The sequence below is a fragment of the Mesocricetus auratus genome, unplaced genomic scaffold (genome assembly GCF_017639785.1).
Source record: "Mesocricetus auratus isolate SY011 unplaced genomic scaffold, BCM_Maur_2.0 Super-Scaffold_100008, whole genome shotgun sequence".
Taxonomy (NCBI): Eukaryota; Metazoa; Chordata; class Mammalia; order Rodentia; family Cricetidae; genus Mesocricetus; species Mesocricetus auratus.
In genome coordinates, this window is record NW_024429192.1 from 68,545,876 (window position 1) to 68,559,587 (window position 13,712).

Consider the following 13,712-nt stretch of genomic DNA (forward strand, 5'->3'; position numbering starts at 1 on the left):
ATCCCATTGGGCCTATGTCTTCTTCCATTCAGAATTAATTCTGGACTCAAAGTAGACAAATGTACTTCCTAAGTTTGCTCAGCTCTTCCAAGATCTTTGATTTTATGGAAAAACAAACAAACAAACAAACAACAGCAAAAAAGCCAAAGACAAAACAACAACAACAACAAAAACAGTCCTGATCCCCTTATGCTTCATACCAGGGCATTCCTTTCTATGAGCAAAACAATCAAATTAAAAGGTTCTCTTAAGCTTTAAAGAGTGTCTACTAGTTAAATCAGTTTGCCTATTTGTGTTTTATAGGCTAACAAGGTCTACTTAACCATGTTCATGCATAACTGAAAAGTAGGAAGGACAATGGCCTACATTGATTGATGCAGAAGATCAGTAAATTGAGCTTTTTTCCCTTTCCCTTTTCCAATACCACGAAGCAGACTCTTAAGAAACCCTCAACTCTGTTTACTCACTGAGTCACCCTCAACCCAGTCCAATAGTTTACTAAAGCTTGAAGCAGTGGTTCTCAACCTTCCCAATGCTGAGACCCTTTAATACAGTTCCTTATATGGTGACTCCCCTAATAATAACATTATTTTCATTACTACTTCATAGCTGTAATTTTGCTTCTGTTATGAATCCTAATGTAAATATTTTTGGAGACAGGGTTTGACAAACAGCTCGAGACCCACAGCTTGAGAACCACTGGCTTAAAGCTCCTATTCTCAGGATTCATCTACCTACCCATCACTTGAACTCTTGGAATAATCCTAAAACTTTTTAAATTCTTTAAGCTACTCTTAAAATCATGAATTAGGCCACACAGGCACCAGTCTGAGCCCTTAAAATGACTGACTTTTAATAACTTCCTATCTGGAATTCTGGATTTCCAGAAAGGAGGGGGAGCAAGTGACAGTGTATGAGTGTGTGTGTGTGTGTGTGTGTGTGTGTGTGTGTGTGTGTGTGTGAGAGAGAGAGAGAGAGAGAGAGAGAGAGAGAGAGAGAGAGAGAGAGAGAGAGAGAGAGAGAGAGGGGGGACACACACATACACTAAATGCATAAACTAATGTATCTCTATCAATTCTATATTCTCCTCAGGAAACATTTATGTTCATGACCATCTCCTTTATTTCTATATGGAATCTGCAGCATTTAGCATTTTGACTCAGGGAAGCAATCTACCATTGGATTTAATTCAGTAGTATTCTTTTCTTTTCTTTTTTTTTTTTTCTTCAACAAAACCAGACTCCTCCTCCAGATATCCTGCCTATATTGTCCCTTGCCTGTGAGGGCTAGTGCTGTCAGCTGACACAGTTAAAATCATATAGATGATGGGCCTCTTGATATGTGGGTGAGGGATTACTTAGAATATATCTAACTGGGATGGGAAGACCCGCCCACTTCAGGAGGCGCTATGCATCCCCCTAAGCCAGGGATGTATAAAGTGGAGAGAGCAAGCTAAGCACTGCAATGCACAGATTCATTGCTCTCTTCCCCTCCACCATAACAGACCACAACCATGACTTGTGAGCCAAACCCTTTCTCCTTTAAGTTACTTGTGTTATTTATCACCAACAAGAAAAGAAAGTAAGATGGAGACAACAGTGATTAATCCCAAAGACCTGAAGGGAAAAAGGTGTCATTTAACAGAGACAATTGCATGCAAAATACAAAAGATTATGCTAATAACAGCATAAAACACAGGTCTTGAGACTGGAGAGATGGCTCAGGACTTAGGAGCACAGGCTGCTCTTCCAGAGGACCTGGGTTCGATTCCCAGCTCTCACATGGTGGCTCACAACCATCTGTAACTACAGTCTCAATAGATCTGGATGTCACCCTTTTCTGGCCTCAGCAGGCAATTCGTGAACATGGTACACAGACATACATGCAAGGTAAATAACACTCATACATAAAATAAAAGTAAATAAATCTTAATACAAAGCAAAAACAAACAAATAGGCCTATAGCCCCAGCTATTCCGGAGGCTGAGAACAGAGGATAACTTGATTTTATTTTAGATAAATAAAATCCCAGCCACCGCTGGGTGTGTGTCTCAATAATACAAGCACATGCTCAGCATCTACAATCCAAGTTTGATCCCTGGAGCCATAACAAACAAACAAACAAACAAACAAAAAACCTTAAATACCTAACACATTAAAACCTGTTTCTATTCCATTCATCATGGCCTAGATCCTAGATTCAATGACTTCCACTGGATTGTTTAACAAGATACACAACCAGTGGTGTCACATACTTATGTAGCGTGTATAAGCTACTCTCAAACTAAGTTTCATTAATAAAATAAAGTCTGCATTTCTACATTCTTGGAAAATTCCCCAGTCCTATTGTAATGCAACTAATGCTAATATTCTAACTGTCCCACAATAAAAGCCTGAAAAGCAAAGAATCTGGAGAAATAAAAGTCACCAGACATATTTGTTGAATCCAAGGTAATTAGTCAATTAAGTATACAGAGTAAGACCACCCATACATGGTTCTCTAAATTTTCTTTCTGGCTTACTGAGAGAAAACGACTCATTCTCTGAAATGTCTTCAAACAGTTCTAAACACCATGAAGAAAGTGGAGCCGCTGGGGAAGTGGCTCAGCGGTTAGGAGTACTGACTGCTCTTCTAGAGGACCCAGGTTCAATTCCCAGCACCCACATGTGGCTTTCCATGTCTATAACTCTAGTCCCAGGGGATCCGATACTTCTTCTGACCTCTACAGGCAGCAGGCACACACATGGTACACAGATACAGTTACAGACAAAACACCTTTATACATAAAACAAATTTTTTAAATGTAAGAAAAAGCAAAGTGAGATAGTAACTGTAAGATTTGCTTAAAGAGTACAGAGTCCCAAGGCAGGGCTGAGTACAAGCCCAAACAGTGCAGGGTTATGGGTTTGATCCTTAGTACCACAAGGGTGCAGAGAACCTGAAAGAAACAAACCCTGTCCCATTCAATGACACTGAGCCACTCAAAGAACCCCGGCAAAGGAACAGAAACCTACCCTGCAAGCCAAGGTAAGAGCAGCCACTTCTCTTGGTGAGGTCAGAGACAGGCCATGCACTGCTCATGAGTACTGAATCTAGAAGCATGAATTCCTACTAGCAACAATCTGATGTGAACGTTTAAAACATATGCAATCTCACCACGCCCTCCCTGCAGCTCTGAAGAAGAAGTGCAGACTCTATAGCCCCGGGGCTGGGATAAATACAGTCTCGAGGGGTAATGATGGGCTTTTGTGTTCAGTAGACTAACCCCAGCATTGTTGTTTTGTTTCATAGTGCCCTGAAAATACATGCACACAGCCAAAAAAGTCCAAGTACAAAAAAACGTACAAAGGAACACCTAACCCTTCTTCCTACTTTATACATCTAGTCCAGGTTCTTTGTTTAGTTCTTTGTATGTGTGCGTGCACACACACACTTAAAACCACAAATGAAAACATGCTGTACACACAGCTCTCTGGTGCTTTTCTCAGTTAATAGTGGACCCTGACTTAATAGTCCATCTCTGGCTCCACTTAATCATTTACTTTGGCTACAAAGTGTTACCTGTGTGGAGGTACTTATTTAACCAAACTTGTGTTGCAGCACTGCTTATTTTTAGTTGTTGTTATTTTCTATTTCAAACAATATTGTGATATATCATTATATGCAGATATTTGTATGCAAACACAATTCTACGTGCAAGATGATTTATTACAAGTATCGCCTGTTAACAGGATAAGCAAATGCAAGCAAGAAATCAGCACATCTACAAAGGAGACAAGAAAATACCTACAAAGTAAATGCTTAGTGGTTAGGAGATGTCAAACATTATCACAGAGTTGGGAGCAGAGTAATGAATTAGGAAAATGGAGATAGGAAAAAAGGAAGGAAACGAAGGAGGAGCAAGGAAGAGAGAAGAGAGAAGGAAGAAAAGGAAACTTCACCTATCGCTTGAGACAGAAAGAAAAAAGATTAAGAGGAAAAAAATTGGAAAAGGGAGAAGGAAAAGAAATAACACAAATAAGTCTAAAGGGGGGCAAGATGAGAAAAAAGACAAGATGTCTCTTGTAAACCTAAGGCACAAATAGAGTTACTCAACAGATTTGAGACATGCACTATTTCATAGACAAGCTTGGATGCCACATGATTTAGAACAGTATTTGAGCTCTTATTTTAACACAGTAACTGCAGGCTAATTCTACCAGGCTATGAAGCATGGGAAAGAGAATCTCCCAAAAAGAAGACTTCATAATACATCTGGTTTTCTTCTCTTTCATTCCTGACCTCGTCAACAGGGAAACAGCCACACTGCGTCATACAAACAAAACATGCCTCTCCTTGAAAGATCCTGATTTTAAAAACAGAGACTTAGGCCTAAGTTTTCCTGCCTTCTTAAAATTTCTTTGCCTCAACCAGGGCTATTCTAATACATCATCTAATATAAAACACAGGCAACAACTCACCTCTCTTGAAGCGTTAGGATTTGAAGGCCACAACACAAAGTGACTCATGTTTTGTCTGTTAATGTGTCAGGGGTTTCTTTACATGAAGTCCATTTCAGAGTCCATAGGTAGCAGGGTTCTGCAAAACTGGAAACCTCAAAAATGTCAATGCACATACCTAGGTTACCACTTGAATCCGATTCTCTACGGATAGCAGCTATGCCATATGAACACTTAGATACGCAGTTTAGTGGGCATGACTCTGAACAAGGCTGAAGTACCCAAGACTACATGAAAACAATAACATTGGCCAAGAAGATCTCAAAACGTAAATGTCTTTTTACATTTAAGTGTATTCTATCATGGTGGCACAGTAACTGCACATAAAATGGGGTGAATGGGATATCAGTACTGTCCAGGAATTGGGCAAACATAAACTTATTCTTATACAAAACACAAAATGCAACATAAACTCAAGGTCTCCTACCCGATTCTACCCAAACACTTCTGGGCCCTCTCAAGATCTGCCTTTCACACACATGCACAGCCACCTCACTGGGACTGCCTGTAGGTGAGGGCTCTTGAGAGATCTGATTACACAGCAGTGTGCCATCTGCACTGCATTCCATTTGATAGCCCATACAAAGGTGGTTACAGTAATTGTTTTTGTGGGGTGCATGCTCACTCTTCATTACATTAATGGTGCTTTTAACAACAACAACAAAACAAATTAATCTTCAAAAGTTTTCTTTGGGGGAGGGGAAGCTGCTACAATCGCTCCTTGTGTCTATACACAGCAGGTGAAGTTAGAGATTTATAAATTACTGGCTTTACAATCGTAATTCTCATTTATCTTTCAAGTGTCGGTTGCTAACAACGTAAGACGCCTTTAAGAAATAAAGAAAGCTTACACCGCTGAAAAGAAAGCATTTATAACATCAACTACCAGCACGTATTTCTTATCAGCGGCTTATTTATTATTCGATAACCTCCCTAGTATCGCACCCCACAAAGCTATTCCCAGAAGGGTAAAGTTAGCCACAGGAAGCCAGATAAAGCGCCTTATCCTCTCCACCAGGAGATCAGGACCCTTTTATAAATTTCACTAGCTTTAAAAACCAAACGCGTCCTGATTTTTCTTCTGCATCCGCATCATAGGGCAGGGGGCGGGGGGCAAGCGAGGAAACTGGAGTCGCGTGCATTCAGAGGTTGGATGCTGGCACCCGGGATGCACTCGGCGGCGGCGCCAGTCCCATCCCTGCCGGCCGGCGTCTACCAGGCACCGACCTACGCAAGACCGGGTCGCTGTCCCCTATTCCACCGCGGGCTGAGTAGTGGGCAGCGAGCCCGGCTGAGCGCACCTCGGCTGCCCCAGATGCCACGTCGCCAGCACCCGCCGGCGCCGCCAGATTCCTAGAAGACTTACTTCTTCAAGGTTCCCGGCCCGAAGCCAGAGCTGCACGCCCGCGAGCCTTCCTCTCACAGCGGTCCTCAGACACCGCTGGACACCCGCCGCGGCGCGCAGGCGCCGCCTCCCCTCCACCACTTCCGCATGTGACATCACTTCCGATGCCTCCTGCTCCGCCGCGCGTCTCTGGCTCCCGACGTCCGTTGTTAGATTGCGGGTCCTGGGGCTGTGTGACCCAGGCCCTCTTTTTTACGGACGCTCTTGATGCTGAAGCTCACTGCTCCAGTCCACATTAGCGGGCGTCTGGACGAAGTCGCCAGACTTTCAGAAGTCCCTGCTGGAGGTCGGCCTTTGAGTCTGCGTTCGCCGGCTGCGATGCTGCGGGGTTCACTTCTGAGCCTGTTGGTGTTACATGGGCAAGTTACTTTACCTCTGTGAGCCTGAGCCAACTGTGAAAAACACTGGTACTCACAACCTGGGGCTGTTGTTACTTGAGATAACGCATAGAAATTTCCAGCATACTGCAATGAACAGTAACTGTTACTTTCCCCTCTAATGATAGACTCTCTTGCTCCGCACTGGAACACATGGTTCAGTGGTTACCTGATGATACTGGCCACCTTCCCCTTTGGAGCTGGACATAGGAATCAACTTGAAGCCCAGTTGAAAATATCTGCTGAATTACCGTGCTAAGTGGCAGGGGGAAACTCAGGCTGTGCCCTGAAAGAGTGGGCATGCTCAACAATAACGAGGTGTGTGTGTAAGGTGGAAAGCCCCTCGGCACGTACACATTTCTCCCTGGGAATGGCGCAAATGGTGGGCCGTTGACGCCCCTTGGTGGAAAATAATCCGGAGAACCTGAATAGATGTTTCCTGGAGGAGGTGGTGGGAATGGGGGAGCCCTTCTGACTTCTTGGATCACCTGAAAGCGCAGGGTCTCTGGGGCCTCTAAACAGGGGAGCCGGTGGAGGGATGAAGCAATTGGCCAGCTGCCTCGCATTCAGCAGGAGGAGAGTTGGGCACAGTTGTGTTACCAGAGTTGCTTTTGGTATCATTTTTAGTAGATTCCATTTTTGAGGATACTGGCTCATCAGATGGAGAGGCCATCATCCTTCGGTTTGTTCCCTTGGAGCTGACAGGGACCTGTCGGAAGATGCTCTTGGGGCATCATATAGCCTGTTGTAGCTTGAGAACTCTTTCAGTGTTCATCTGATGGTCCAGAGGATTCTCAGAGCCTTGTGAGCCTCTTCCTCCTCCCCCTGGAAGGAAGCAAAAGAGAGTCTGAATGGACCCTCCAACATAGTTGGAGGAGAGGGAAAAGCTCTCGTTTCAGATGAAGGTCGGCCCAGTGCGGAGGGACCATATGGGGAGTGCGCTCTGCCAAATGCAGTATTTGGAACATCAGGTGCATAAGGATCTTTTTCTAAAAGTTCAAATTTAAATTCTGCTTCAGTTAATTTTTGTCTATTGTGAGCATTTTCTTTCCTTAAATCATTGAGGTTTCTTTCAAAAGTATGAGCTGCCAGCCAATTATCATGTGCCTTGTTTTTCATGAGCAATAACCTGCCGAATTGTTCTCTCCAACTCTTTTCGACATCCTTGGCACACCTCTGTATTTCTCCAGCTCCTTGGTCACATGACTGATCCTCTTGTCCACTTTGGAAAGTTCTTCCTCTCTCTCTCTCTCTCTCTGATTGGCAGTTTTCCTCTACTGTTAACTTCCTGTGAAGCTTCATTTCCTTGTCTTGGTACAGCTTCATCATCACTGTGAGTTTCTGCTGAAGCTTCTGGTTCTCGTTTTCAAGTTGTGTGTTAGTTGACTGCAGCGATGCTTGCTCGGACTCCAGACTTCTGATACGATCATCTTTTGCTTTATCTACTTCAGACAACTGAGTGTAAATTTGGTTTCTTTCTCCTTCTAAGGCTGTTAAAGAAGCACTTAACTTAGTAGCATAAATTAGCTTCTTCAAAGCTCCCTTCAGCTGGTTACCTAAGTGCACGTTATTTTTTAAGTCCCTCTTGACTTCTAAATCCAGATAACCACCATCTGTTACATCTTCTCCAAACACAGAATTCCAGTCTTTCATCTTTAGCAGGCTCTGATCAGATCAGAGATTTGATCTGATTTTCTTTATCATTCAGGACCTGCTCTGCCTACACTTTGGAGTCTTCAAATGTTACTCTGTTTATTGAGTTGATCCACTTGTTCTTTCATTACTTCAACTTCCTATAAAAGCTGCTTCTGGCTTTCCTGAAGATGAGAGTTTTTATTCAAGGTATCTTTTGTTACTCCCTTCAAATATTCTGAGTTTGGCTTCAGTTATTTGTGACTTTACAGTCTTTGATTCATCTTCTAGAGACTGTATCCTTTTTGAAATATCAGTCATCAATGCCAACCATTCCCCTTCTCCTTCTCCTGCAAACCACACAATCTGACACACTTCTTCCCTTACCAACCTGTCAGGTAGATCCTCAGCTATGGGACACCCAAAACCCCTCTCACCAAATATCACATCCCTCTCATCATTTGACTATAAAACCCCGCCAAATATATAACCAAGGTCGGCCAGCCTGCTTCCGGTCTCAGAAGAATGAGGGCTTACACATCTGCCAAGACCCAAGGCCAACTCTATTGGATCATGCCTTTTCATACCCATCAGTAGTGAACTCTATATTTGGAGATTTGAGGTTCAGGAAACCTATACCCAGCAGTCCAGGGTCGGAAGACAACCTACTATCTAGTTCAAAAAGGAGATACTTATTCCTATAATACCTGAATCCATTTCTAAAACACCTGCCCCCTATGCTTGTTTTCTCTATGATCAGACTAGAGATTACTGTCAATTCTGGCCAGAAACTTAAGACCCATTGCACCCCATGGGTCATTGGTAAACTTTACTATAGCAATTATTACATCTGCCCATCAGGCATGCTCAAAATACAGAGGGTACACATCCCACCCTAGGTATAGACATGGCAGAAGTGGTCCAAAGCTCCTCAAAGGTTCTTACTTCCCTAATATCCCCTTTTTGATGATACTGACTCCACCTCCCTGTCATACCTTCTCTTGTTTCAAACCTTAATCTCCACATATCAGCTATTGAATAATGCCTTGCCTGACCACTTTGAAAAATGCTGGCTGTGCATTCCTCCTGAGTCAAACTCACAGCCACCATTTGTGGCCTCACCCATTGTCTTATCCTACTTTCCTACCTTGCCACTAGTAAACTGCTCTGAGCCAAACATCACTACCACCCCCTATCTCTCTCTCTTCGGTATTGCAGACTGCTTTAACTCCCCAGGAACAGACCTTGTAGGCACTCTGAATTCTGCAGATTGCAATAATACCACAACGCTGAGTACTACCACACCCACTGTGTCCAAACATTCCCAGTGCTTTTCAATTCTCTGTGGCACACAAGTATACCACTGCCTACCTGCCAGTTGGTCAGGGACTTACGCCCTGGTGTCCCTTTTCCCTAAATTATGGGTATTACCTGGTGAAGAACCCTTGCCAGTTCCCATCACTAAATTTATAGCAGCACAGCATGACATGAGCAATCCAGGTCATACCCTTCAGGCAGCCCTGGGCATAACTGCAGGTATAGCCACTGGAGCAGCAGGACTGACTACTTCCCTAAATATGTACCATAGGCTTTCCATGAAATCCATCCAGGATTTCCAACGGGTAGCTCAGACTATTTTCACCCTTCAGTCTATAGAATGTTGCTTCTGTTAACCAATCAGGCATAGTAAAAGATTCAACAATCTCAGAGAGACCTTCAAAAATATAAGGAACAGCTTGATGCCTCCGGCCAGTGGATCACTGACAGTCCAATATAGAACTGGATGCTACCTTTCTTAAACTCTCTTCTATTTTCTTAATCCTACTAGTGGCACCCTGCCTTATAAACTTCTTGTCTAGATTCCTTCAAAAGGTTTCTAACCAGACTTTGAACCAGTTGCTGTTGCAGGATTACCGGTCCCTAGCTATGGAGCCAGAGAGCTGCAACACCTGGACACATCTGGACAAAGAAAATGAGGATTGTCCCATGAACCTCTACGCCCCAATTCAGCAGGAAGTAGTTTAAATGGTAACGTCGTCCCTTTTTCAACCCCTGTTTTGTTAATAAACAAAAATGGGGGGGGGTGTAAGGAAAAAGGGCCAGCTAAAGAAACACACCCTGAGCAGAGCCAGAGAGTCACACCTTGGCCCTGCAACAAGAACCAAAGAAATGCACCCTGGCCCTGAAACCAGTGCCAAAGAAACATACTTTGTTCTTGGAATCAGAGCCCTAAAATTAGAGTCAAAAGGCTAAAAAGGACCAGTGAAAGAGACACACTTTGACCCTGAAACCAGAGACAAATCTGACCCTAAACCTGTGCAGAAAACCAACCAATTCCTGAGCAGGAGATCTAGCCAGTCTGAGCTCAGGGATTGAAATCTGACCAATCCCCATCCTGGAAGTTTCTCTGGAAAAACTCCACCCCCCTAAGAATCCCTATATAAATCCTGTGTCTGTTCAGCTTGTGGTTGAGGCCAGCCACTCTCCTGGATCCTTCCCTCCCAATAAATCTTTTGAATGAGGTTTAGGCGAGACCTTCTTACTCTGTTCATGCTGGGGAAACCTTCCAGTGGTGAAGTGGAATTGTTACACTCTGCTCTCCAGAGGTCCAGAGGCAAACTGTAACAACTTCACTGGGAAACCCTCTCCTACCGGAGCAGAGCAGATACACTGAGGAAGCCCTTCCCTGAAGCAAATCTGTAAGCTGCTATACTTACTGTGACCTGTGGTATTCCTTCACTCCCTATTGTCAGAATACCTTTCCATCCGAGCTGTAACACCCAGTATTCCTTGACTTCTGAGTCCCAGAATACCTTCCCATCTTAGCTGGCTCCCAAGTGCCAGAATCCCTGTCCATCCCATCTGAGCTGTCAAAATGCTTACAGTGTGTGTGTGTGTGTGTGTGTGTGTGTGTGTGTGTGTGTGTGTGTGTGTGTAGGCAAACCTCATAATGAGGGGTGGTTTTAAAATGGCTGACTAGGAACAAATTACTGACTGACAGTTCTAGAAGGCAAGCAGACTCTGACTGTACTGCACTGACAGGTTTCATTTACTCTTATATTTCAAAGAAACATCTCAACTTGTTCTTTAGGAAAATAACAAAGCTAGTCATCTTTCACAACACTACTAGTAGTATTGAAATATGGGTGATGGGTCAGTGTTCCAGATACCCAAGAACCCCACACACACAGACCTGTAGAATAATACAGATGAAGTATTCTATTTTATTAAAACAATGACTTTTGTTTTCTGAGACAAGGTTTCTCTATGTGACCCAGACTGGCCTCCTTCCTGAACCCCCACAGCATTAACCTTACAGGCATGTGCACCCATGCAGTTTAAACCAAAAGATATTTGTAATACATTTTTTTACTGTAAGGATTTTGTAATTTGCCACAAGGCACAAAGTTAGCCATTCTAGAATTTTAGCTTCTTTAATTCCATTTGCTTTTCATTTATTCACACAGGAGGCACAGAGACATTAGAGATACATAAATGAAGACAGTGAACACTTGCCTTAGGGACATTCCATATCTGGTAAGGGACGCAACCCTTTTAGTGGAACGGTCATTCAATGTTAGGGTTCTCAAGGTACATCTAGTTCTGTCATTCAACACTTCCTCCTTTTAGCCCCAACAAACCATGACTTGATTTTCAGAAATACAAGTTGACGTTTTTTTCAAATTAATATCATTAAAAACCAGACATTGAAAAGTCTCAAGCAATCAAGATTTACACCAATCTCAGTTTACTTCCTGTTGCCTTTGGATCAAGATGTGAGGTCTCTCAGCTCCAACACCAGGTCTGCCTGCATGCTGCCATGCTTCCTGTCATGATGATAATGGATTAAACCTCTGAACTGTAAGCCAGCCCCAATCAAATGTTTCCCTTTATAAGAGTTGCTGTGGTCATGGTGTCTCCTCCCCACAATGGAAATGCTAACTAAGGCATTATGGGAACATGATAGCAGCAACAACTTTCCACAACCTCATGGTGGGACCAGAACAGAGATAATGATCAGCCAAGCCACTGGACCAGCCAAGATCAACTATTCTGTCAGCTTTTCATAATCCAACTTTTTTTCTTTTGTACAAAGGTTGAGTATTCTGTTAGCCCCCGGAAGATGGATTTACAGACACAGAATCCATTTATCTGTTCTTCCCAGCACTCCACACTGATATCTGACCTTCCACACTACTTACTGTTTGCTTAGCTTACTGGGATGGGTGACTAGTTCTAATGTTGGGGACTCTGAGCCAGGCCTTCTGGCCTGAAACCCTGGGAACAGTGTTTCTTATCATTGCTCATTTTCATGAGGACATTTGGTCTTGAAGATATTATAGTTCTTAATGTCCCTTCCTGTCCAATTGTCACACTCTTGAGCAAGGAAGAAAACAACTTCTTCTTTTTTTTTTTTTTTTTTTTTGGTTTTTATGATTCAGGGTTTCTCTGTATTGTTTTGGAGGCTGTTGGACCAGCCCGGCCTCGAACTCACAGAGATCTGCCTGCCTCTGCCTCCCAAGTGCTGGGATTAAAGGCGTGCACCACCACTGCCTGGCAATTTTCTTTTTTAAAATAAAATTAAAAAAACAAAAACCCAATTATTGTCCTTTCATCTGCACAGAACCAAGTCTCATTCTCTGTCTTCTATGATAGCTGATCTTCTACATCAACTTGATTTGGCCACGGAAGTCAGTTATTGGTGAAACATCAGGTGTTTCTGTAAAATAATCTTTAGGTGGAAATAACATTTCCATCAGTTGATTCTTTTAGTTTTTTTAATTTAGTTTTATATGTGTGGGTGTTTTGCCTGCAGGCATATATACAAGACATGTGCAAACCTGATGCTTAAAGAGGCCAGAAGAAGGCACCAGATTCTTTGAGATTGGAGCTACACACAGTTGAAAACTGTGTAGGTGCTGGGAATTGAACCCTGGTCCTCTGTAAGAGCAGCCAGTGTGCTTAACTGATGAACCATCTCTCTAGCCCCAATTAGCTGGTTTTGGGGTTTTTTTTGTTTGTTTGTTTTCGTTTTGTTTTTTCGAGACAGGGTTTCTCTGTGGCTTTGGAGGCTGTCCTGGAACTAGCTCTTGTAGACCAGGCTGATCTTGAACTCACAGAGATCTGCTTGCCTCTGCCTCCTGAGTGCTGCGACTAAAGTCATGTGTCACCACTGCCCGGTTCCAGTTAGTTGGTTTTGAATAAAACATATGATGCTCTGTAACATAGGTAGGCCTTGTCCAAGTCCTTGGAGGCCTTCCTTAAAAGGGAAAAGGTTGAGGTAGGTGAACTAAGGAAATGAGAGTTCTGCCTCCAGATATATATTCACTTTTGGACTTGAGCTATAGGACCAGTTCTCATGGGATTCCAAGCTGTTGGTCTGCCCTGGAGATCTCAGGGTTGCTGGGCAACATAGGTATGTGATCTAGTTCCATGTTAACAGCCATATGACTTTAAATAAATTGCTTCAGCTCTCTGGGCCCTGAGTTCTTAAAAGTCTTTCCTGAACAACACTATGATACTCTATGTCCTAGGAAAAAAAGTAAAATTTAGCACTGTGGTCACTAGATGGCAGGAGGTAAAGTCAGTCTTTGTTTCTCTCTGGCCTCTCCTCCACTCCCATCTATCCTTTGGCCTACTGAACTATTACCTACAATGATGGCATTTGAATGCCCGAGACTTTGGGAGCTAATAGGTCTTGAACGTTTGCTGAGCGAGAAAAAAAGTAAATAAATTGCAGGAATAGTTCTGAACTGTTCTATCCACCACTAGTGCCCTTGCCCTTTTACCTATTAAAAT

At 43.2% G+C, this 13,712-nt stretch overlaps 1 protein-coding gene and 1 pseudogene across 1 annotated transcript in view; both read right to left on the minus strand.

The window, feature by feature from the left end:
* Map3k13 (mitogen-activated protein kinase kinase kinase 13) overlaps window positions 1-5,977 on the minus strand; it is a 140,425-nt gene extending 134,448 nt beyond the window's left edge. The window contains exons 1-2 of the mRNA XM_013114502.3: window positions 5,866-5,977; window positions 4,461-4,586 (exon numbers count right to left, since the gene is read on the minus strand). The gene's annotated coding sequence lies outside the window, so the exon portion shown is untranslated. The remainder of the gene's footprint in view (window positions 1-4,460; window positions 4,587-5,865) is intronic.
* A 162-nt stretch (window positions 5,978-6,139) lies between these two features.
* LOC121142062 lies at window positions 6,140-8,234 on the minus strand (annotated as a pseudogene).
* Between the last annotated feature and the right edge of the window lie 5,478 nt (window positions 8,235-13,712).